The sequence below is a fragment of the Bicyclus anynana genome, chromosome 13 (assembly GCF_947172395.1).
Source record: "Bicyclus anynana chromosome 13, ilBicAnyn1.1, whole genome shotgun sequence".
Lineage (NCBI taxonomy): Eukaryota > Metazoa > Arthropoda > Insecta > Lepidoptera > Nymphalidae > Bicyclus > Bicyclus anynana.
In genome coordinates this window covers 3,790,516-3,816,977 of record NC_069095.1, presented here as the reverse complement: position 1 = coordinate 3,816,977, position 26,462 = coordinate 3,790,516, and the positions used below count along the sequence as shown (strand labels likewise).

The 26,462-nt window shown below is 36.3% G+C and overlaps 1 protein-coding gene and 1 non-coding gene across 2 annotated transcripts in view; both read left to right on the top strand.

The window, feature by feature from the left end:
- The window catches only part of LOC112057943 (lysine-specific histone demethylase 1A), a 421,521-nt gene that overhangs the window by 266,206 nt on the left and 128,853 nt on the right, over positions 1-26,462 (top strand). The window lies entirely within an intron of this gene.
- Positions 10,765-10,837, top strand: Trnak-cuu (transfer RNA lysine (anticodon CUU)). The gene has a single exon. It is a non-coding gene; the product is annotated as a tRNA-Lys (tRNA).

Sequence of the window (26,462 nt, the reverse complement as noted above, 5' to 3'; positions counted from 1 at the left end):
CACGGCCGAAGCCTCCCACCAGCTAGACCTGGACCAATTAAGAAAACCTTAATCGGCCCAGCCGGGGATCGAACCCAGGACCTCCGTCATTAAATTCACCGCGCATACCACTGCGCCACGGAGGCCGCCAAACTTGTTTAATACTCAAATAAAAATATAAATTCATTTTATTTTTCATCTAATTTCGACTTAACATATCGTGTACAAAAGTACTAGTAATTGTATAGGTATGAAATGACATTTGCGGTAAAGTAGAGTAGGAGCAAGTGGGTAGGTTTCCGGCGAGACATGATGTACAAGGCGGTTAGAGGAATGTCCCCTGCAGTCCCCACCGCAACAACACTGTAATTGTACCGAGGAGTGTATAAATAATAGTAGAGGAGCCGAAGAGGGGATTTTTGCAGTTACTCGAGCGCGGCAGATAAACATAAGGGACTATACCTTACACTTTGTCGAGTACCTCCACCGAGTATGAGCCCTTAATATTGGTGGGTACGTTTAGGGCAACCAAAAAAAAACTAACTTCATAAATACTCAACCAGCACGTCAGATTAAGATAAGGTAGGTGAGTTGATAGCTAAAAACTGCACATTTCGAAAATCTGACGATTTGAGCGTAACGTAATGGAATGGGAGGGTTTCAAAGTTACAAAATTAAACCCTTATATTTTAGTGCTCGCGGTACGAGTGCGATTAATTTTTTACTTATTTTTAAGGAAATAATCTCCTAATTAATCGCTAAAATTTTCTTACAATTTCAGTAAGTTAAAGTAATAAAAATTGTTTTTAAAGTCTGTTGTTTTTTTTTCCACCGCTAAAAGCGGAAAAAGTAAATAATCTCTATATAAAAAGTCTCAATGACGCTCGAGTAACTGCAAATTTAGCATCCTGGGCTCCCCTACTATAATGAGCACTACGCTCACCAGCTTACCTTGTCACATACGAGTAGCTTGAGAAAGAGTTGTAAGACACCCTGTTAACGACCCATATGTATGACAAACTTGCTTGTCATACTTGACTTTTTCATTAAGCAATGATTGACACTCGCTTTAAACAAAACTGCAGACAAACAGTTAGAACATTGTTTGGCGAACACGTTTTATTTGACTGAAAGTTTAATCAGTTACGGTTGGTTGATTCGTTGTTTTTGCAATTTTTTTTCACTTCCTCAAAATCTCCGCGCACGTAGCGGCCAAAGCTGGGATGCAATTTTACTTAGTGGCGAAAAACAAACCTTTCCCGATTTCAACGCCGATCTCCGATTCTATCGCTTATTGTATATCTACGCCCGAAATACGCCTTTTACGTTTCTTACGATGACATAACGACCGACAACGCTTCCCAGGCATCACAAACACATCCTACACAGCGTCTTCGCCGGCGAAGACGGGATCCGTGATATCTGACGTCACCCGGACGTGGGTTTTTTAAGTCACGATATTAGGAGCGCTTGGACAGATACACTCAGGCCTTCCAGAACGGCCCTCTAAGCCGAGGTCCGAGTTTCGGAGGAGACACCCTTAGAGAGTCGATCCGCCCATCTATTCTGCGTCTACCTTAAGGCCCCAGGCGATATTACTGCGCTCACCCAAACCCCCGCTGAGGTCCCATTAAAGAGCCTACGACACTTACACAATCAGAAAAAAATCGGAATTAGCAAAAGTGAAGTGTTTTTAAAGAAAACCCAATTTTGAAAAAACTCATTAAACAAGTAGGTACCTAATACCTAATCATTGCATAACACTCGTACATAATTAAAAAGACGTTACAGAAGTGCTCTTACGAAATTTAAGAATAACAATCCCACGCTGTTATATAAAAGTATTCATATGTAGTAACTAAAGTTTCCCAGAATTATTTCGTCTTAAATAATTTTCAACACGTGGTTAATTTTTTTCGCAGAATATGAAATTTTTTAACGGAAACGACAGTTGGCCCGACCACACCACACAAATGTTTACTCGGTGTAAAATATCACACCTTTTGTTTAGGTTTTCGAATGCTTTACATAATTGGGATTTTAATTTTTACCAACAATGTTGATTACGTTACGGCGAAAATTCATGAAAATATTATGAATAGAGAAAATGTTTATTTGTCTTCTTTTTTTGTTTCGAGGGCTTGATTTCGGTTCCTAATAGCGTTCAATAAAACCTATTTTTATTGCTATTTCCTCCCTAACTTCGTTAGCATTCATCCCCTGAACTACCAAATCATTAAAGCCTATGTTTGTTGTTTTTTTTTACACCTTTGTTTGCTTTATGATAATAGGTGTTCGTTTCGTCGCCCGAAACGCGGGAGCGACGTGGTGTGAAACTTAACGCCTTCATTCTCGCGACGTTTTATTGAACCATTCAGTTTAGCGAACCAATGTTGATTTTAACCCCCGATGCAAAAGAGGGGTGTTGTAGGTTGAATATGAATGATGCGTGGTAGCTTCAAAACGGATGACCTTTTTGGACGTGGTTTTTCTAATAGATAATATATCTATACTAATATTATAAAGCTGAAGAGTTTGTTTGTTTGGTTGGTTGAATGCGCTAATCTCAGGAAACTACTGGTCTGATTTGAAAAATTCTTTCAATGTTAGATAACCTATTTATCGAGGAAGACTATAGGCTATATATTATCTCCGTATTCCTACGGGAACGGGAACCACGCGGATGAAACCGCGCGGCGTTAGCTAGATAAAAATATATTGGTATTAGGTAAAACTTTCTTAGTTACCGTTAGTATGGCCGAAAAAGATATGACATGGAAAATCAAAAATATTCATTTTAGATAGTTATTATTATGATGTAAAGATATTTTTACATAAAAATCAGGTTTAGATATTTAATTTAATTTCTATTTCAAATATATATAATGTTGAATAGCAGGTATTTTTATCACACTTCACAGATTCAGTGTTTATAAATGAAACATAAGGTATACCTACTATATTAATCAATTTATAACTTTTATTGAAATACCAATTCATTTGTATAAAATGTGTAGTAGGTAATTATGGCACCTTACTATTATTATAAAAAGAAAATGCAAGTCAACTCTTTCTTTGCAAGTATCGCGTTAGCCGCCTAGTTAAATTTCACTAATTACTAGCAGAGATCTTTGAAAGGCGACGAAAGCAGCTCTCATTAAAAGTTTGTCGGGGTTTGCGAGCGGTCTCTCGTAACTCAGACCGGGACACCATGGATGAGCCGAGTCAATAGTGCTCCAAAGGGAAGTCTGCACAGGCCATTATCCCCCATTGAGCCTTACAATAAGATTTAACTAGGGGCCGATAGATATCACGGTCAGCTTGACCGATTCGCGAGCGAACTGCTCACGTAATAGTTTTGTTGTTATCGCTCGTAACCACTCTTCAGTTGCGTCTGGGACGATATTAAAAAGATTTGGCAACGAGCCATCGAGATATTGATCTTTATGCTTGGCCAGACGGCTATAGGAGTTTCTTAAGTGCCATGCCAGTTGGTTTAATGACTTCCCATGTTTGTAACTTTGGATACGATATTTTATGTACTTGGCGATAGCTTTGGACAGTTACTGCTGTTGATTTCGTCGCTTGGAATTACACACATTCGTTTTATGCTCTTACCTGTTAGTAACGAATGAGTTATATCTTTATTGATGAACGATCCCTGACTTTTAACATTCGGCTTAATTTAATTTCCTTGTAGGTACATCCAACAAAATTTTTATTATCTGCCCTCAATGTCATGAGTCCATTGAAATGGATACGACGGATGGTGGTCCCGGGTATAAAAAATCGTATTAGATAACAAATTGACGCGTTTGAAAGGTAATTTCGCGCAGCTGCGATTTTTATCGCCTGCACAAATACAGATATATACTCGTAGATACGTTTCAAATGTACATTTTGAAGAGAAACGTTTTAATTAAGCTCGAAATGTGTGAAAAGCGACACCTGCGTTCGTATCGGAAGATCGCCCCGTCACGGTTTATGGGGCGGCACCCAAAAACAATGGAAATGGCAAAAAGTAGAATGCGGGCCAAGGGCCAGGTACCAGGGGTGCAGCGCAGGGTAGGCGTGCGGGTCGCGGCGGGGTTCCACAATTTATGATTGCGCCGTGTCAAAGTGTTAATGAGCGCGGCCTGTTGCTCTTTATTGAGGTAACGCAAGCAATCGATGGCCGCGCCGCGCCAAACCCATTACTTATTGCGTCGGCCGATCTTGCGTGTCTCTTTATATCTACTTATTTTTTTGCTTGACGCCTTCGTGCCAAGTAACTATTATTAATACTGTAAGCAAGAGATAAGGCCATTCATAAAGTTGTTAAGCCTTGTCGTCTGGCTAGAAATTTTTATAAAGATTATAATTTGCATTTTAACGTGATACTAATTATGAATGGGGAATTGCTTTAACAAATGCTAATGCGTGACAATGTTATTGGCTGTCATTAATCACACATTGTGTGATTAGTAATATCTTTGTGGACTTCGAAAGGGTAATTTCAAATTACTCTTCATTCATTTTAATTTTTGTATGAAGATAACCAAATTATCCTTAATAAATTTAAACACTTCATTTTCTTATCGACGTTGTCGACATTTGACACATTGTTGGTTCGAATTTTATATGAAACGTCTTTTATAAAGATGCATAATATCTGCGAATCTGACCGCTGCATATGCTGGTGATGTGATCTTATGATACGACCATTGCAATGATGTCATTACAGAAACTGTCCGAGCGAACCTACGTTGGAGAAGTACTTCGATACTGGTTCCACCGTCATGGTCATCTTTATCTATTTGAGATAGTATCTGCTTAGATAAAGAAGGTTTGTCTCGGTGTTCGATGTAATTGCTTACTGAAGCAACATCGTTATTTGTTTTGTTTTCTCTTCTTTTTCTTCTCACCTTGTTGTCGATTTTGCATAAGTAAAATAAAATACTAATGTTGTACTTGCAATAATAATTTTAATTATTCCAATTCCATTTCTAATTTCCAGTTAGATGCTGCTCCTAATGGAAAGGCTTTCTAAATTCTTATAAGAAAATGACTTGGGCATTTATTTATAAATAACGCCGTTTTTGTACTTTTGTGTACAAAGCATGATTGCGTGACCGAAAGTCTGAAATCAAAGCACAACCTGCCGATAGTATCCTACGATCGGCAAGCTTACTCGCTATCTTTGACGTATGCTAGTTGACATATAGGTATGAAATTGAGATTCTATGTAATAAATGTCATACACTAGACGTACAATTTGACCGATGTTTTCAATATTTTTAGGCAATCTATTGGCATATTTAATTATTTTTTTAAACTTTTCGTCCAGTAAACAGATAGGTTAAGGTAATGTTATATTTAGATCCTCTACTATATGTCTATTAAATACTATCAAGGTGATATATAAAACCACTTGTACCTAAGTGATTTTTCGAGTAGATACCTAATAGGTACGTCAAAATTTTAATACTGAGTCAGGCATTCGTCCCTGTAGAGTTTTAGCTCGACAAGATAAGTCGAGAAAAAGTCAATCTTCTTGAATAAATTCTATATATTCTGACTTGTTCAGTCTTGTTTTGCATTTTTTAAATAGATCCATTATTATCCACTATCTACTATTATTCAGACTTAAAGCAAAGGGGCGGTTTTATAATGGAATCGTGGTTGCAGTCATCTCTCTGTTATCTCGTGCACTAACGGAGAGAATCCAGCGTTCTTCAGTAGTCAGTTGTTAAGTTATCAGAGATCTCTCAATCGACCGCCATTGTTTATGCCCAGGACCATTGAAATGTTTTGAACTTTTACACATCTTGATGAATTGCTCGCTGATAGCCACTTCTATCTGTGGAATGTCTCGGACTAATCTGATGTTTGAGATGCGCTGACATTGTTTTGCTCTTGAACGGCCATGCGAAGTCTAAGGTATTGCGTTTTTTTTAAGATGATAGGTATTATGCAATATGACGTTATTATACCTTTTTTCTTTTTAATTTGACGAGTTTTAATATACCTAGATGCAAAAACAAAGTTCTCCGCTGTGTCTGTCGGTCCTTCGACATTGTTGAAAATGTTGTTGAAAATTAGAGGTGTCTCGGAGGTTTCATATAAAACACTGCTATTGAGATATATCGATACTGTAGTAAGGTTCCACGCAGCCGCCGTCACGGACATCTGATTGTATATTTACCTATACAGGCTCAAGCAACTAATGATTTTGTTCAATATCGCATATTTTAGGGATTATTTTTAGGTAGGCCCACAATGTACTTACTAGTAAACCTTAAAACTATATTTAGCTACATTTAGCTTCCGATGTTCATCATCATCATCATATCAGCCGATGGACGTCCACTGCAGGACATTGCCACTGAAGGGATTTCCAAACATCACGATACTGAGCCACCTGCATTGCTTGATGTCGTCAGTCCACCTGGTGGGGGGTCGGCCAACACTGCGCTTACTAGTGCAGGGTCGCCATTCCAGCACTTTGGGACCCCAACGTCCATCGGCTCTTCGAACTATGTGCCCCGCCCTTTGCCACTTTAGCTTCGCAACTCGTTGAGATATGTCGGTGACTTTGGTTCTTCTGCGGATCTCCTCATTTCTGATTCGATCACGCAGAGATACTTCCGATGTTAAAGTGACTTAATTCTATATTTTAATTTGCTTGTGCACTTTCCTCCTACTAAAGTCGTAGTAATTGAACCAATGATTTTTGCGTTATTCAGTATCGCATATTTTAGGCCTACAATGTACTTACTAGTAAACCTTAAAACTCTATATTTATCTGCCGATGTTTAAGTGACTTAATTCTATATTTTAATTTGCTTGTGCACTTTCCTCCTACTAAAGTCGTAGTAATTGAACCAATGATTTTTGCGTTATTCAGTATCGCATATTTTTGCGTTATTCAGTATCGCATATTTTAGGCCCACAATGTACTTACTAGTAAACCTTAAAACTCTATATTTATCTGCCGATGTTTAAGTGACTTAATTCTATATTTTAATTTGCTTGTGCTCTTTCCCCCTACTATAGTCAGTAGCAATTGAACCAATGATTATTGCGTTATACTCATTAATAATTAAACTTTAAAAATGCCTTCTGTTTTCAAGATTTCAGTTCAATTAAGTTTTGTTGGTTGAACAATTTCTTTGAATCCGATTGAAATGATTGCAGCAATTATTGTTTTATAATGTAAGAACGTTGTAAATTGAGCCGGGAACTCATAAACCTTTAACAAGCGGAACGGAACGGGGGACCTAACAATATTCTTTATAAGATTCTCTGTTCCAAGAATTTAATAACTTATCTATCTTTGTGCTATTAAGAAAACCTAGTGTAATTGTTTTCAATTCAGTCTACATTCAATGTTTCTGGATGTGACTTCAGTTTACAGGAAAAAAATAAAAATAGATGGATATCGATTTTTCATTACCAATTCCAAGCACGCTGCCTTTTGTATGCCGTTTTTATTCGTACTTCTACTCTCTTCCACTTGATTCTGTACTATTTTGATGTTTTGTCTGTAAACATATAATAAAATCTATACCTACATGGTTATCTGTTCCAAGATTTTATTAACCTATGTATATTTGTTCTATTAAGAAAAAATATGTAAGTACTTACTTTAAATTGTTTTAAATTTAGTTTAGGGTTCCTATCTTTGAATTTACTTTACATGGAAAAAATATTAATTGCAGTATTTTTAATTTCTGTCACACAACCTCTACCAAACACGCTGCCATTTTTAGTCGTTCACTGTATAAAATTATATACCTCTCTTCATCTCAATCTATCTCAAATCTATGTTCTTTTGAAGTTCTATTTGTAAATTTGTAGTGAAATGTTTCTATTTACATATAAATGCACGCATATGATAACAATACTCCTACATCTTACACCTCAACACGTGAAAAATATAAGCAACAAGTGATTTGTGGCGCCGTCCATTACAACTCAACGGCTCAAGTTGTCTACTTAAAGTCCAATAAGATAGACTCGTTCGTTCTTGGCTCACTCCATTCAAATCGGATATCGCAATAATTTTCCGTGTTCCAAAGAAACTGCGAAGCATTACAACGACATTGTGTGATGTATACAGGACGTTTCAAAGGAACAAGATGGAGTGTACAAAGAAAACAAACTCCTGTTTGTGTTCCATTGCAACGGGACAATGGATTGTAAGTAGTGGAATCCCTGGACAATTCGCAATGGACATTATACAAACGTGTCTAACGTATCCATTCTGTTGTTTGAAGTGCATCTTAATATAGCATAACGGGAGCAGCTATTCGATAACATAAATCGGTAGGAGGCAATACGCTTAAATAACATGGAATATATCTGACAGGTATTGTTGGAGGATTATTGGATTACTTGAATATACATATCATGCTGTATTCTAGTAACAGTAGAATGAAATTACAACCTAAGTACAGATTTTGATAAGTTTGGCAGTTATACTTGGTTTACTTCGCTCAGTTGTTTAAGCTGTACATATGTACGTTTAAGGTGTACGGATGATGAACGCACCTAACCAGGGTCGTAGCTACCGCCGTATCAGCCGTATCAATAATACGGCGCCCCTGGACTACAGGGACCCCTTACTTGTGAAAGCAAAAATTAGTAAAATGTAATGCACAATCTCACTAAATCTCGTGCTTTCCGAAAAAAAAACTGCCTATACAGTTTTCAGTTATCAGAAACGTAAAATAATAATAATAAATAAACAATATTTTTTTCCGAGTTAAGCCTGCACCCAAAAGTTGGAATATCCGACATAGGTTAAGACTCTGTCATATTTATTTCAAACAGGCATTTTTGTTTCTCATGTGAAGAAATCTTTACCTCTCATTGGGGCCCTCAACTAAATTTGATACTGGGCCCCTCCCAGGCACGCTACGCCACTGTTCTTTGTACTATTCTTCAGTAGGTTCATAGCAGTGTCATTGGATGTTCATTTAGCTATTTGTTTCTAACTGGATTAATTGTTTAATTGAAAGTCTTATTCGCTTAAATGCCCATCTTCGTACGTACGGCCAAATTTCAAGAAACGACTTTTAATTTTGTTCAATAGCTTTGATTAAAGGGCCGCACTCAAATTTTTTATTATTAAAGAAAAATGTTATAGTTATAACTCTGGTCGTTGGGCGATCGTAGTGCCCCCTCCTAAGACAGGCTTTTTGGTAGTTTGGCGTGGAATATATTGGTCATAACTTAAAACAATATTTGTATCGAATATTCTTTTTTGGAAAAAGCAGTGAAAGGTAACTTAAAATATTCTTTCAGATCTAAATATTGTTCAAATGAGTTGCACTCGACAAAGGACCGAAGGCGTCAAAACTCGAGCATCGTCATACGCTGAAGTTTAGAATGTAAATTAGAATATCTAGGTGCAAGTCCATTTGTAGAGCGCTGCCGGCGTCGCTGAGTTGTTGAAACAATAATAGCAGCTGTAGTTGTAGCAACAGCTAGGTTTTCACCCAGTTTCGCCCGGCGAGCCCGTGGGCAAAATGCAATTATCGGGATATAACGGACCGGTCCGGCCAATTTATGCAATAGTGCTCAAGTTTGCTTGAGTTATAGTTCTTGACACATTGAACACGTATTTACGTGAAATATGCGTTGTAGTTGACAATAACAGCTCTTATAGCTTGGTCGCATTCGTTGAAAAATGCTAATATAAGGAAATACTTTGCGATGTTGATATTTAACAACTATTTGCGATAAAAAGTGTTAGGAAATGGGCATAGATAAATAACAACTTAGCGCTAAGCACGCGTAGCACGCCATTGACGATCAACTATTTTCACGTTTTTGCAGCACAAACGGCAGCGAAGAGGTTTCATAAGTCGAGCCGTCATGCACGCAGCGCCCAATTCACTATCAGTTATAACCGTGAGTGCTGCACAAACGTGAGAATAATTGATCGTCAATGGCGTGCATAATGTTACTATGGCACTCATTACTTGACAGTTGCTTAATTACGTTGAAGGCTTCCTGAATATTTGTAACGGACCCTCAGTTTTAACTGTTCAGATAAATGGTCTATGTGTATTTGAGACAATAAAGGTTATTTGTGTCTTATTAACGCGTAAATAACTATAAGCACTTGAGATGCACTTGGCTCAGTATCGTGATGTTTGGAAGTCTCTACAAAAGGCCTGTGTTCTGCAATGGACGTCCATCGGCTGATATGATGATGACGATGACTTGAGAAAACACGGCTCTTTAGAAATCAGTCAGGCACGACAATTTTTTTTATTTTTCATAGAAAGATTGTTAAAGAAACATTTTCGAAAAAAATCTACCTACGAGTCTTATTTGCGTAAAAAAAATGTTTCTTCTTTTATAGACAGAGATGCAAATACGAAGATAAAACTGAAATAAAACGACTTCATAGTGGACATGACGACAAGACAGAACACTACGACACCACTGACCCGGTGCGGCACACATCACAACAAAACGACAGGACAAGACTTGTTGTTTGCCCTGTACGGCGAATACAAACACACATATGTTTAAAGAGACGTGTGAGTATAGTCTGTGTGCCATAGAAATATAGGAAAAATACCGGTATTAATCAATCTGAGATTGCAAATTTTTAATTAGTCTGTCACATGATACTCGTTGGTATACTTCATGTTCACTTATGGCAATAATTTATTAAATCAATGCATATTGTAGTATAGAGCAATAATATCAACTATTTATTTATAATACAAAGTGATGTGATAATAATCGTTGCGGAAAACATTCAGTAGTTTTACAGGTTAATGTCAAGCCCGGCTAGCTCAGTCGGTAGAGCATGAGACTCTTAATCTCAGGGTCGTGGGTTCGAGCCCCACGTTGGGCGACTCCTTTTTTATTTTTTAATTATAACTAGTTGACGATTTAGTAGCATGTGAAGTTAGATATCACTTAAATAAAACAAAAATTATATATTTTAATGTATAAAAAATCCAGAAAAATCTACATATCTACAAAATTCATCTCTTGCTCTTTCTATAACTCACTCAATATATAGTTTAGCAATGATGCTGGAAGTACGTAAAAAAATAAATCTTTTTAGCATTTATAATAATGTACTATGCATCGCCATTTCACTCGTTTACTGAATAGAATACTTGTTGGTATTTGAGGGATAGAACAAGTCTTTATCGTATCTATGATTCCGTTGTTTCCAATCGGGAGGTTTTATCGGCTTGTTTAGACGCAATAACCAATCAAGCAGTTTGCGCAATCGCTTGTACCGTTGAGGGGTCACGGGACGAAGGTACATACACGACTGTTTCCCACGACTCGTAGTCACATACTTGAGTCAGACGTTACTGACGCTTAGGGTGCGTTTCCACTGTGGGCTCTTACGTCGGCCGTTTGTTTTGACGTACTATACTTTTAGGGCTTCGCCGAACTGAACGCATGTTTATCGTGCCTCAAAGTGTTCATCAGATGCCTCGCTATAGTGTCAAAATGTGTTGTACTATGATGGTACGGTATTTATTGGCTGTAAAACAAATTACTGGCAACGCTCGCAACGCTCTATCGCGCTGTTAGGTTAGTCTAAGTAAACCGCGTGGTGCCACACCTAAATAAAGTGGATGACAATATTATTACCAATTTTCGCATTCTAAAAGCAATACAGAATTTACAAGTTAGCCCTTGACTACAATCTCATCTGATGGTAAGTGATGATGCAGTCTTAAGATGGAAGCGGGCTAACTTGTTAGGAGGAGGATGAAAATCCACACCCCTTTCTGTTTCTACACGGTACGTCTTTGCTGGTAGGGTGGTAACTAGCCACGGCTGAAGCCTCCCAGCAGCCAAAAACTGTCATAGTAAATTATCAAAAAAACAAATACTTGAGTAAAAATTACATAAGTCATCCTTGTGTCGCATTTCAAATGATTAATTAACTTTGTTACCGCAGTTACGTTTCGTCGTTTCGAAATTCGTTTAATTACAATTTTCAACCGTAAAGTTAATTAGACATTTTTTGTCTACAGATTTGTTAAGTCATCTGTGTTAATAGTAATTAAGAGTGTGACGGTTGACGGACGATATTTTGCCAAGATGGTACATACGCGTGAGTTGACGTACTGGTATAGTGAGAACTAACTCATATGTCGTTGGATTTGAGAGGTAAGTTGCCACTGAATGGCTCTCGCGGTACTTCAAACTCCACGTAACTGTGAGATTAGTATCAAAATGGTGAGGTTTTCAGTAATTTTTGCCTTATCTAATACGCACTTTGTATACAAACTGTGTGACATTACGTGTGACATTTCGTTTTATCGATATAAAAGTTTCTACACCGTTGTAGAATTTTAATACTTTTATATCTTTATTTATTTGATTTTATGACTTGGATATGTTTGATTTTAGACATGAAGTTGTGACATGCTAATTATATGTATTATTACGAAGTTTCATAATCCATCTGAACGAACTGCGTTAAATGGTTGTATTATACCTAGTATAATATTATAACTATAATAATTACTTTAGCAATTTTTCAGTAATCTTACTTCTTATACAATACTAGCTGACGCCACGCGGTTTCACCCGCGTGGTTCCCCTTTTTCATACGGGATACGGGGATAATATAAAGCCTATAGCCTCCCTCGCTAAATGTGCTATCTAACACTGAAAGAATTTTTCAATTTTCTGTTCCTGAGATTAGTGCGTTCAAACAACAATGAAACTCTTTAGCTTTATAATATTAGTAAGTATAGATACCTCCATTTGGATTCATTTTGAGGGTCTTATATTATAATTATTATTTAAAATTGTTTTGCTGGGATGATAATAATAATTAATGATATCAGTCTGACGGAATGACATGCAAACGCGCTTACCGAGTATGGCAATGGGATCCATATTATGGCGATCCTAAATCCGGTTTTTACGAGTCACCATACCAGAATCGTATAATCGCTTTAGCTTCACCGGTAGTGTACACAGAGGCGTCCTAAGTGAGACCTTTTGTATTAAATTTATCAAGGAATAGTAACTAAACTTTCAATCAAAGAGGACCCAACAACCTCTTTACCAGAAGTAATTTTCCAAATAAACCGTAGCAGCATTGTTAACCTAACGAAATTTTTGGAAGTCTAGAGTGTGACTCTCTTTTATCTTTATCTCTCTGTCTTACCTTACCTTATCAGCCGATAGACGTCCACTGCTGGACATAGGCCTCTCACATGGACCTCCAAGCACAACGATCTCGAGCCGCCAGCATTTGACGAATTCGAAAATGGAAACTCACATTATATAGACTTGGTCATAACATAGAATAGCGCTACTGATATTATATACAAGACTTATTGTAATAATGCTATCAGAAACATCGATACGTAGGGGACATTTCCCATATTTCCCATTCGGATGTTTCATAAAAACGTAACAAACCATAAAGTTGTACTAACGTGTAACAAAATAGGCCAATTATAACAAAAAAGGCGAACGAAAAAATACTAGTTTCCCCATAAAACTCCAGTTTAATCTCCAGGCCATCCGGAACGATCGCCGCATAACCGTTAAGACGGTAGTTCGCAGAACCGTTTGCATTACTTGACTGTACTTAGTATCTTTCGAATTATCCCGATCACATAAGACTCGAAACACACCGGCTGAGCGTAAGCGTTTAATAAAATATATTTACATCTTATTGGATTTCTATATGAGTAGGAGATAAGCGTATAACAATAACACTTCCTGTCGATAGGTTAATAAAAATATCTTATTTATAATAATGCCCGCGACTTCGTCCGCGTGGATTTCAGTTTCTCACAAATCCCTCGGTAACCTTGGATTTTTCCGGGATGAAAAGTAGCATATGTGTTAATCCAGAGTAAATACTATTTCCATTCTAAATTACAGCCAAATCACTTCAGTAGTAACGGCATTAAAGAGTAAGAAACATCCAAACATCCACACAAACTTTCACGTTTATAATATTAGTAGGGCAATCCACGCTACAGTAGTAGGTAATTTAATTTGACTTATTCAGTTTAAGTTTCCCCAAATCCAACAAAACCTGAAAATGCAGCTTTTGGTTCAAATTGTTCTTAAAAAGAAAGAACTAGCTATTTATCATAATGTCTGACGTATTTGAATGTGCTGTTTCGAAAAAATAAAAAAAATGAAAAAAAATTACGTTCTCTTATATAGAACACTAGCGGACGCCCGCGACTTCGTCCGCGTAAAAATTGATATCAAGGTTCAACCCCTATTTCACATTCTATTTTGCAAGTTTTATAACTTATACCTAATAAATAGTCCACTTATCATTTTACATTTACAAATGTACCTAGAAAAATTAAGGACTTTCCGTACATATTGTTTTTTTTTTGTTTTGTAATTTTGTAGCTTTTGTAATTTAGGTATTGTTCCATCGACACATTTCATAAATATTTTGCACGCCTATAGGCAAGACATGTTTGGATCGAATAATTAATTGTATATTTAATTTTATAACAAGTGTAACCCATGTTTAAAGCAAATAAATAAATTATTATTATTATTATTATTATTATTACAAACTTTCTACCCCTACTTCACCCATTTCTGATTTTGTTTTCGCGACAAAAAGTATCCTATTATCCTTCTACGTATTATGGTCTCATATCGTTTTAAGTATCATTTGAATTCATTCTGTAGTTTCAGCGTGATGCCCGGTCAAAAAAAAGGCAAACAGACAGACAAAAAATAGAAAATAGGCTTCAGTATCGATCGAGTAGGGTAGAGGTAGGCTCTACCCTACTCCTAACCTACCCGTACCCCAACTGTATCCTACCCCTACCCTACCCGTACCCTACCCTACCCGTAATCTTCCCTTTCCCTACCCCTAGGATAGGGTTAGGCCCTACCCCTACCCTACCCCTAACCTAGGCATACACTCCCCTACCCTGCCCTACCCCACTCTACCCCTACCCTACCTTTACCCCTACCCTACCCTTACACAACCCCTTCCCTACCTGTACCTTACCCTACCCTACCCTATACCTTCCCTACCTTACCCCTACCCTTAGCAAAATCGGTCCAGCCCTATGAGCGTGGTGCAATGACAAAGGAAAATAAAGACTTCTATGCTAAAATTATAATCTTTGGATCTACTGGACCGATTTGAAAAATTGTTTTAACAATAGAAAGCTACGTTATTTGCGAGTGTCATAGGCTATGTTTGATTCGCATATTCACACAGGAACGGGAACTACGTAATTGAAAGCGCGGGGCGTCATGTAGCGGAATTTCTGCGTCTTTTAGAAATTTTGTATTATCTCCGAAACTATTTAACTAATTAACATACTATAAGGGGCAAATCTTATCACCATAATATCCTTGTGATTATTAAATAATTTATTTTGATAAGGATTTAAGTTAAGTAGCATAAATAATGACGCAAACCTAAGTATATAAAATTTATAATTTTTAAAACACAAAAGGTACTATATCTGCTAATATAGAAGATAGATATATGGTATCGCGGACTTTTTTGTAGAACTTTTAAAGATACATAAAGCCTCCATACATTAATTTCAATTTTACACAATGGTTAAGGCAGCGCATGCGAATAAGTCTGCTTTAGAGGATTTTCGGTCCGACCTGTATGACAAAAACTGTGTAAACTCGGCGAATATATATCATACTAATATAAAATATAGCCTATAGCACTCCCCGATAATGTAGCATTCTACTGGTGAAAGAATTTTTTAAATCGGACCAGTAGTTCCTAAGATTACCCCATTTAAAAAAATGTGACAAACTTACAAACTTACAAACTTTACCTCTTTATAATATTAGTATAGATTTCTAAATTAATAACATTAGTTTTATCTTGTTAGACATAGTCGTAAGTATAATTCTACTTAGTTGCTATTCTCATAATACAGCTTTTAGCAACTTTTGGATAACTTGATCTCTCGCCAGATGTGATAACTATTTCTCATTCCGACACTGTCTAAGAATTCGTTTTCTTAGGTGAAAATTAAAATTCTACTATCCAATTAGAATTCTGTGTCTTAAGACATTAGGTTTTCTGGCAGAAAGAGTATAAACAAATGTAAGTTTTAAAGTCCAAAATAGACTTAACATTCAGCCTATATTACTTGCTCGTAAAATTCTTTTAACTCTTTCCGCATCCTCATAGAAATTTGTGTAGGCTGGCGTATAAATAGCTGAGATAAGCCGACTGTGATTCGAATAAAATATCTCGTGGTTTTCAATTACAAGTGGCTGTTAAACCAGGTTCCTTCGCCGGGCTTATTAACTATTAGATTGCGATACTGCTTTATTGTTGATGTTGGAAAGTAAATAATACTTTCTATGAGCCTCGATCTTTAATCAAACATGCATATCTAATTGCGTTTCAGTCAACAACATGCGGTCTGTAATTTGATCCCAGATTGGCGATTCCTTAACCGTATATAAAACGGATTTTCAAAGGGGACGCAATAAAGAACTCTCTACGGAATCATCAAGCGACTCAATCACTTTACTCGCACAGAACCTCCCAATGTAAGCATCATAACAAGCGAAAGATTGAAATGAGATGATAAGAAACGAATCAGAAATCTTGCCGAAAATGCGCGGGTACACATTATAAGGCGGTAATTTTTACAAGGGATTCCTCTGGTCGATATGGCGGGCAATCATTACCGGGGCGAAGCATGTGCATCGGGTCGGCTTTTTGCCAGATCTACGCCGATATCCGCCGACTTAAATATGCGGCGGGGGCTGTAAACGGATCAATGGGCGCGCAGGTATTTTGAAATACATTTCATTTCGCTTTATTTTGCTCTTGATTGACCGTCGGCACCGCAACGTGTTAACGATGGGCCCTTTTGGTATCTATTTTCGAGAGCGTGTTCTCTATTTTCGAATTACTATGTAAATTTCCCCACAGTCGAGCCGCATTGAAGGCAATTTTGTACCTTGTTTTATATTTTCTTTTTGCATTTGGACAAAGTAATGGGCACTGTTTGTATACGCGCGTTGGACTGCAATTTTTTTTTTGCAATAAAAGGTGAAATAATTTTCATGTGAATCTTCTTAATAATTGACTTTACTCCTGACATAGATCTAATCTCAATAACCCAAGTAACTGTGTTCCAGGTCCCCACTTCAGAAAATTTGTGTAAGTGTAGGTATATACATGCCTACCTGTAATCCTAGGCATCTTTTTGGCAACAAAATCATACTTTTAACCATAACTACCTATAATATCCGTGGTAGAGCGGCAGCACCTCTCTTCTCCTCCTCTTACCAGCGATGTAGTATAGGCTTACCTATACCACATCGCTGGTAAGAGAATTATAAACCTACGAAGGCAGGCTCAACCATAAATAATAATAGATAACGTTACATACCAAAAAGTAAGCATTAAGCGCAAACATAACTTATCGATGAATAGGTAAATATTTACAACCACTAGAGATTTGTTTAATAAAAACACGCACTAGCCACTACGCGTATGTGCCTACGAGCGGTAAGGATTCTCCACATTCTTGACTCACTCGAACCTCGGGTGAAGTGCAAACGTACGTCGAGTCGCGATTGTTAAAGAGAGAACAATTCAGGCGATACAAGATAAAAGCAAAGGCGTGAAATAAATTTATTTGTAACTGGCAACCAATTGCTATTTAATTGGCGTGTCAGAGGAGCGCTGGCCTCCCCGCTGTTGAGAATGGAAATTATGTTGATTCTTTTGAGATGATTTTGCCTTTTCTCTTTTGTGTTTTGTTGTTTGTATTTTGAAAAAAATAATGTAAATTTTTGGGTGACGCTTGTGCTTAATTTCGTGTCGAAGTTGATGAGATATTTTTATTTATATTTGTTTATTATTTATTTTGCGTCATCCAACAATTTGGAACATAATTTTATAAGTTTTTGTTTGTCCCAAAAACGCTAATTATTACGATATTCCTAAGCGAGGGTGTGACATATATACATTTTTATATAAAATCAAATTTCTTAGGCTTGGTTTACAAGCACTTTTTGAACTTCAAAGCTGACTATTTGTAAAGACTTTACCTACTAAATACGAATTCACAATACTTTAATGTTTTTAAACTTGTAACTGATTTACTACACACTTCACAACAGTGGAATGAAATACTTAGACAATCACGCGACCTGCTAGCGTGTGAGCCTCTTCAGTGTTAAGCTCTTACAGCACTTGAGGTCCATTTAACAACAACACCACTGCACTAACATTCTGTCTGCAGCTATGCTCGTAATAGTCAAGGATCCGTAGAACATTTTGTACAACTGATTACTATCAAATTAATCTGGTAGCTAACTGAGTTACCGGGCAATAAAAATTTCTGGGCGTCGGAACGAGATAATGTACCACGCAATTTGTAAGACATTGTGGCCGTTAGGTTGTAATAAAAAAAACAGCTGGTTAGTAACAACTTTTAATAACCTCGTTATTGATACAAGTTGGGAGGAGGGTAGTTTATCAAAAGTTGTTACTAACCAAATGTTTATGTTTTTTAACTATGCTACCATAATCAAGAATTTTCGTAAATAAAAAAGTTGATCGCCTCATCGAGATGAAGCTACTCACGAAAAATTTACTTGATAGTAATCAGTTGTACACAATGTTCTACGGATCCCTGACTACAAGTTTTATATGTGTTGACAAACCAAAGCAGAAATGAAAGATATATACCGATTAATCTTATAAGTTATTCTTATGGTTTAAGGAAAATGCCTATTTTATAATTTTTTTATCATACGTATGTACGTACATACATTTATTAGGCTGATAATACGAAACCGTTGGCGAATTTTTCTTTAAAAATGTACAAAACTGATGTACAAACAGTTTTGTAGTACCTAGTGATAGAATAACGCGTAGCGGTGCGTGCGCCCTTCGACAAATTGATATACGAGCTTCTTAATCACGGCCTCATTCGTACGAGATTTATGTCACACCTGTTGCGCCAATTATTTACCTTCCGAAGTCTTTCTTGGTTTTATTAATGAGGCGGATTATACAGACCGCGACGATGTCCGTCGTTTGCATAAGTATCAGGGTACAGAAAATTTCCCCCGACCGAAAACGTCTTTGGACTTTCAATTCACAAACTTTTGTAACTTTCGAAATTGGCCCTTTGACAAAACCCCACCGAGTCGGCTACATTTCTCATGAGACGTGGAGACATTGGAGTTAATATTTTAGTATTAATCAAGACATCGTAAATCTAATAGAATATTCCTAATGAATGTGATAGACGAAAAGGTAATTTAAATATGATTTATTAGGAATCTTTTAATGCCTGCTGTGTTTGTGAGGTGTAAAAGCGTGTGATCTTGTAACTTAACAGGTTTCAAAGACAAAAGTTTGAGCCATTTAGGTATATCATTTTAAATTACGACGCACGTAGTAGATATTTTTATAAGAGTAATACGGATACGACAGCAATTTCCGGCAAAGCATGAAAAAAATAAACATAAACATGAGCGTATTAGCTTTATTGGTGATACCTATGGTTCCCGAGTTGAATTCTCGTCTGAGCATTTTTGGAAATAAAGTTTGAAGGTAAAAATTTCCTTAGTTCAAGTTACAAGTAATTCTAGTAGTAGGTAAATAGCAATAATATTTTAAAGTCAATAGTTTGTGTGTTTATGTTTGTTAATCCCTCGCGCCACAAATATTGTACCGATTTCGCTAAAATTTGGAATGGTGATAGATTCTACTTTGTGCAAATATTTAACCACATTTGGCTAAAATTTGGAATCTCTGTATCAACCTATAACTATTGACAATGAAAAACCAGTTAATGCGGGCAAAGTCGCGGGCGTCCCCTAGTAGGGAATAAAATTAGTACTGTACATTACCAATTAGATATGTCACAAGAGTGTCAATAAATAAATTCGCCTACCAGCCATAATAAATGTAATTGCTGATGAATAAAATATTGGAATGTTTTAATATAATAAATTATACTCTGCGTGTTTTTGCGAGCGGACCTGTCGGTGGCAATTATGCGTCCTACAATTATATTCCAGTAGGCAAAGTTATAAACACAAAATAGCACCTTTCTGTGCTGTTATATTTTAGGCTGATCGAGCACATTCCGTTTTGAAAGATTTTTTAAAGAATAAAACATTCAAAATGTGGAATTCTCTTATTACGTGCCTTATAGCCGTTTCAGATGACATATTAAATTAAATTCAAAGCAAGAGTAAATAGGGAACTTTAGCAAACCGTGTCTCAATTTACACTAAGATCTGCACGGCTATTCTCTAACAATGATTTGTAGAACTCGCAAGTGCGAGTTTCAAATTCGCCGCTATCTTTCTCATTCTATAGTATCGTGTTAAACAGAGAGAGATAGTGGTGAATTCGAAACTCGGACTTGCGAGTTCTACAAATCTCAATAAAAATTTTGTAAGTGATTTACGTAAGTACGTTTACTTGGTTATACCAGAATGAAATTGAAGATTCCCGTTCCCTAAACTAACCGTATCTTTTTTATTAATTTCAAGCCTTTTAGGTGTAGTAGTTTAGTTTTAGATTAAAAGTTACGATATTAAGGTCTACTCTACTGGTATATTGAAAACAATCGCTATGTTTACGAATAAACTTACAGTTGTTCGGCGGAATAATTAAATATAGCTGCTATTTTTTATGTTCCCAGTAAGCGCGAAACCGGCCATTAAAGTATCAAGTTCCCGATGAGGTTAACTCGATGATTGGAACTGTCTTAGTCTATGTCGGCACCTGCTGTTAAAATAAAATGTTGGGGATCGCACGCTCGCGTAAATACACTGGCCGTTCTTTATTATTCAGTTCGAAACCTGTTTATTATTGCTGTCTTATAGACGTGCGGTGTGAAATTATTTATGCGAATCTAAAATTATTTGTTCTTATGACTATAAAAACCCTGATGTAAAATTATTCCGATGGATATAACGTGAATTGTGATGGTGCGCAAAAAATATTGTTAAACAGAAAATAACATGCAATCAAAAACAAAATTTGTAGAAAATACCAAGCCTCGCAATAGTTGTACCGTAAAAGTTGTGAGATCCATGTTATTCCGTAATTAGCTATCCTAACAACATGTAATACCTATCAATATCAATATTAATAATCTTTTAAATTTCAAATAAAATATTTTGACTGTTCAGGCAATATTTTTACGAAGCGAAGTTATAGGGGGTCGAAAATGGCTTGAAGTGCTTTGAGAAAAGTATGGTAGGTGCGGCCGTGCCACTATTTTGCTCGACTTGGCGGGGGCACTGCCGTGCTGCCAGATAAACGTGTCTGTACCTAATAAATATTAAATAAATACAAGAGTAACTCTGGTTACGAGTATAGTGCAGGATATATAGATTGAGAGCTTGCGATAGTCAGACATTCCTCATTTTAGGAAGGTTGAAAGTTTTTATCTCCCCGTGCCCCTACCATAACGTAAGTACGGTAGCCAATTATTGTATTTGTACCAAGGTATCTTTGGAAGGTAGCAGACTTCAAGGCAATTAATTGTCCATCTATCACATCTTTAATTGACCAAGTATAAAACATAATTTTTTGATATTTTCGTACTGGATTTGATGGATTTGTCTGCTTCAGCTTGAACTTCATGGCAACCTTTCACTGGAGGTGATAAAAAAATCTTTATACTTTTTCAAAGGGTTGTTGCGTAGGCTAGGTTATGTAGGCTCTTCGTATAATACTAACACAGTTTCAAAAACTTATTGGAATAAAAAATAAAACCGAACCATAGCCATCAGTTTAGCTTTACAAGAGATTTCACAACTTCTTACCATAAAAAAATTTGGTGGAATTTCTGTTCTTTGTTTTTCTTCAATCTTCTTTTGATTAATTAGAAAAAAATGTTATTAAAGTGGAATTATTTCTTAACTCAACCCAATCGCATATTAAACGGTATGCTTACGACCCAATTTTTTTGTGCCGTTATGTAGGCCCCGCCTACCAATTTGAGAACGCCGAGGAAAAAAATTTACTCCCCATGGAAAAATAACAGCCAATTTCCTTTAAAAGCCTTTTTAGTGTTCGGTCGTAGGTCCTGGGCCTTAAGGCTTAATTCGAGGAGAAATTTGCCGGGTCCTGATATTTCGGATCATTATCGCCGGCTGCAAGTGAGCCGTGTGATTTTAAATTTCAACTTCAGGCTTCGTACTTGGTGGGTTTTACTTCGACAGTTTATTGGTTTCGAAGATTTTGTCAAACGATAATAATTAAGTAGGTGCCATACGTACCTTATACGTTTAAAATTTAAAATTTTCATTAATTCGATATGTTATTATTATTAAGAGTTAAAGAGAACCGTTATACTATTAATTCGTCGTTATCAACCCATATTCAGCTCACTGCTGAGCTCGAGTCTCCTCTCAGAATGAGAGGGGTCAGGCCAATAGTCCACTACACTGGCCCAATGTGAATTTGGCAGACTTCACACACGCAGAGAATTATGAAAATTATTTGTATTCAGCGAAGTTTTCCTGCACCGTTTGAGACATGTGCTATTTAATTTCATAAAATGCCCCGGACCGGATTCAAACTCACACCCTCCGGAATCGAAGGCAGATGTCATATCCACTGGGCTATCACGGCTCTGTACTATTAATTAACATGTAGTTATTGTTTGTAGGCACATTTCGTTGTTGTGATTAATAAATCTCAATCGGAAGTAACCGTTTATTTAAAGGTTAAATGTAGATATCGCGCTGGTGATAATTGCTAGGTGTCGAAAGCCACTCGACGTTGTTAACACCTTTGGCTGTATGTTTGACTGCTTAATTTGCTTATCCTGTTTGCAATAACGAGGTTATGTTGATACGAACTCTTTGGTTTACTGAATAAAGACAGGTGCTGGTTTCTTTGTTTTGAGATAATAATATGTTGTCGCGATATCAGTGTCTACCTACTCCCGCCTACGTTATAATAATATTTTAGTGAGGTAAAGTTTGTGGTAACATGGGGATTAGCCTGTTGTTCTACTGAACCGATTTGTAAAATTCTTTTACCACTAGAAAGCCACGTTGTTTGTGAGTGACATTGGCTATATTTAATCCCGGTTTTCTCACGGGAACGCGAACTACGCGGGTGAAACCGCGAAGCGTCAATCAGTTGTAAATAAGAGATAAAGTGATACCCTTGATAACACTTTGTAAAGTATCTATTAATTATTCGTTAGCACATTTTACAAAATCCAGTGTTATACCAAATATATCTTAAAAACGGCTAAACTGATCTCGATGAAATTTAGGTCTAAAAATAGGTTATAGTCTGAATCTGATATAGCGTAGGTATATAGGTTACTTTTGATCCCAAAATTCCCACGGTAATGAAAACTACCCGGTACTATCGTGGTTAATTAATTAAATGGGATTTTTTCGTAGCGATTATACTGGTAAAAATTGCTTTAATATGATTATTTTTATATCGAAATTAAATTAAATTAGTTTAATTTCTATAATTTTTGCGTGACATTGATTTAAAACTACAAAAATGTTTTAGTGGAGACTGTAGCTATTTTCACGTTTGTCCTCTAAACTGAGAAATTTCTTAATTCTCTACGTGTGTGATTGTCTGCCAATCGGCAATGCCAGCGTGGTGCACTATTGGCCTAACCCCTCTCATTCAGAGAGAGGACTCGTGCTCAGCAGTGAGCCGAATACGGGTTGATGATGATGATGATGATGGTACTCTAATATTATAGAGTTCAATTGCTCTACATAAATGTACCGAAAACTTTCCTTACTACTACTACACTAGTTGGGTCAATGATCCTACTATGGAGTATTATAGACAGGCCATCAGATCTCCCATTCCTATTACTCACACTATTACAAAGGCGGACAGTCGGCGGTGATTTATCTGCCTGCATCGCGACCTGCGAACAGCTCGTTATTGCCCGCTCGTTATTTATAATTTATTTTTAACGGTCACCGATTTGTAGCGTGCTATATCTACCACAAAGAATGTTACAAAAACTCACTTTTACACCTCACTGTCTGTATTACTAGATCTATCACAGATAGACAGTTGGATAGTTTTTTAACTATAGTAATAGATTTATTTTATATAACAAATATATACTTAAAGAATGCTATTGACGCGTATACATTAAATCCGTAATCTAGCTAGCTCTTACGGAGTTTTATTTCGACACTAGCAGACGACTGTAATTTCGTTCGTGTGGAATTCGGTATTCCACAAAATTAAATTCTACAAAATGACATAAATACCACAATAAACCACTTCTACGACGAAAACAACAAAGCCATCTTGGATACGTTTAGTAAAAAGTACGTTTAAGCTATTGCACACCTTGTGGGAGCATCTGACCATCTCGTATTGCTAATTAACTCTTTAGTCGGTGAACACTTCTGACAGACAATAAATTACAGCTGATTAATTTATTCATCATTAATGCAAATTGTATCATAAAGCCCGCTTTATCTCGAGATCAAATCCAATTAAAACTAGGCAAGCATACGTCGGACACGATAATGTTCGTATATTACCGCGTTTACAAGTCTCCAGCATGGATATCAGCACGAGTATTGGATGAGCTTGATTTATGTGCGCCAACAACATTAAATTACATCTAGATCGAACATCGCTATAAATTTCTGGTCGCACTGTAAATCTGCCGTGTGTATCGACGGTCAAATCATGTAGCCAAACTATATCATTCATTGACATCGCCGCAGTCGGATGTACCTACAGCATGTGTGTACAACGCTTAAACTGAAATCTATGAGTGTTTATTCATTTTGGTATTCCATGCAAAAGCTGAACTTCGCCCAAAGCACTAAGGGGAAGCAGACTGTTTTCGTAACAGTTAAGTTTAATACCAAAAGTTTCGAAGTTGCGTCGGTTTGGTTAACTTTTACGGGTGCAAGTCTTCGGTTACACATAAAATTGTCTTATTGAAAGAAGTATATTTATAAGTATTAAAAATATTAAATTAAATATTTTCTTGAGTTGAAATTTTGTATCTTGCTAATTTGCGTTAATTTTTGGACGCAATAGAATGAAGAATATTTGACTTTGACTTCATATTTGCGCTTTGTTGATTTATTTGCTTAAATACATGTAAAGTTTGCAAATATTTAATAGATAATAATCTTCCATGAGATATGGCCTGTACCGGAAAGGCCGCCAAGGCAATGTCATGTCGCTAAATGTCCTGCGCCGTTATGACAATGTTTGACAACTGAGGAATGTGTGTTACATTGCCACACGTATTTGTGGGAGTCTGTGTTATTTTACCTTATGTAGTTTTTTAGTGAATATCAAAGAAAAAAGCAACTTCTCAACTTTATATAACTCTATTTTATCTTTAACATCGTTTATTTGTGACAGAACTTTAAAATAATATATGCCTACAAAAAGAACGACTAGTTTTCAATATATTCATGGACAAAGAATCCATTTTTAATTCGTATATCACAAATACAAATTCTAATTATTATCTGTATGCAGTTAGTTACAAATAAGCAGTCGTATAAAATATACAGCGATTACGGTTTGAATCGATTATAGCAGGGACCCTAGATATAGGGTACTGACCATAAGTTCATAGGCATTTTATATCTAAATTTATAAGTACTGTTAATATTTCCCGTACTAATGTTTCTTTGGATAAATAAGTCCGATGCAGGCTTGGTGTATGTCCGTGTATGGATAAATAATTTCATAGTATAACGGCGCAACAATTAAAAAGCTCGCTTTACCTGATTGGACTATTATAGCTATGTATGGAAGACATCCGTTCTTATAAATATTTAACTCATTAATAACGTGCTAGTTGAGACTAAAATTTCATATTTTAACCTACTTGAAAATCTGTTTTAACAAATTTTATTAGTGTTTTTGGCACTGTTAAATATTTTAACCCTTTTTATTGTCTTCTTCCTATTATAAAATGAATATTTTGATGAAGATCTATGTTCGTGCTTTAAAGCGTTGTAATGAATTTGATATTGAATTTGTTTGAAAACTTTAAATTAACCGCAAAGTGCGTTATTGTTATCATTGAAGTCACATCTTTTAAAATTTATGTTACCTACATACTCGTCAAAACCAAACAAATTTTTTTCAGTAGTGCATACGTCATGTTGATACTATTTTATGCCTACTTTTTGTTTCCATTCTTTTACATACATTGGAAACCTTAAAGTTCTTGTATTGTTCCTTAATTTATGGTAGGAAAAACAACGTTTTTTCAATCGGGAATAATGTTTCAATAACAATTCGTCAGCGGAAAAATTCTTTCTCTTTAATAAAAGCCGACTTACAAGTTGTATCATTGGACGTGAAATTTTATTTTCTCACCAAAGAAACCCTTTTTTGTTTGTTTTTTTTGGATTCGCGATTTCTTCAGTGAGCTCAATACAACAGAGGTCTTGTAATGAATTTTAACAAGTAAATATCTTATGTAGTAACATTTATAAAACATCTCGTTGCTTTGTAACTCGTGTCGTTCGCG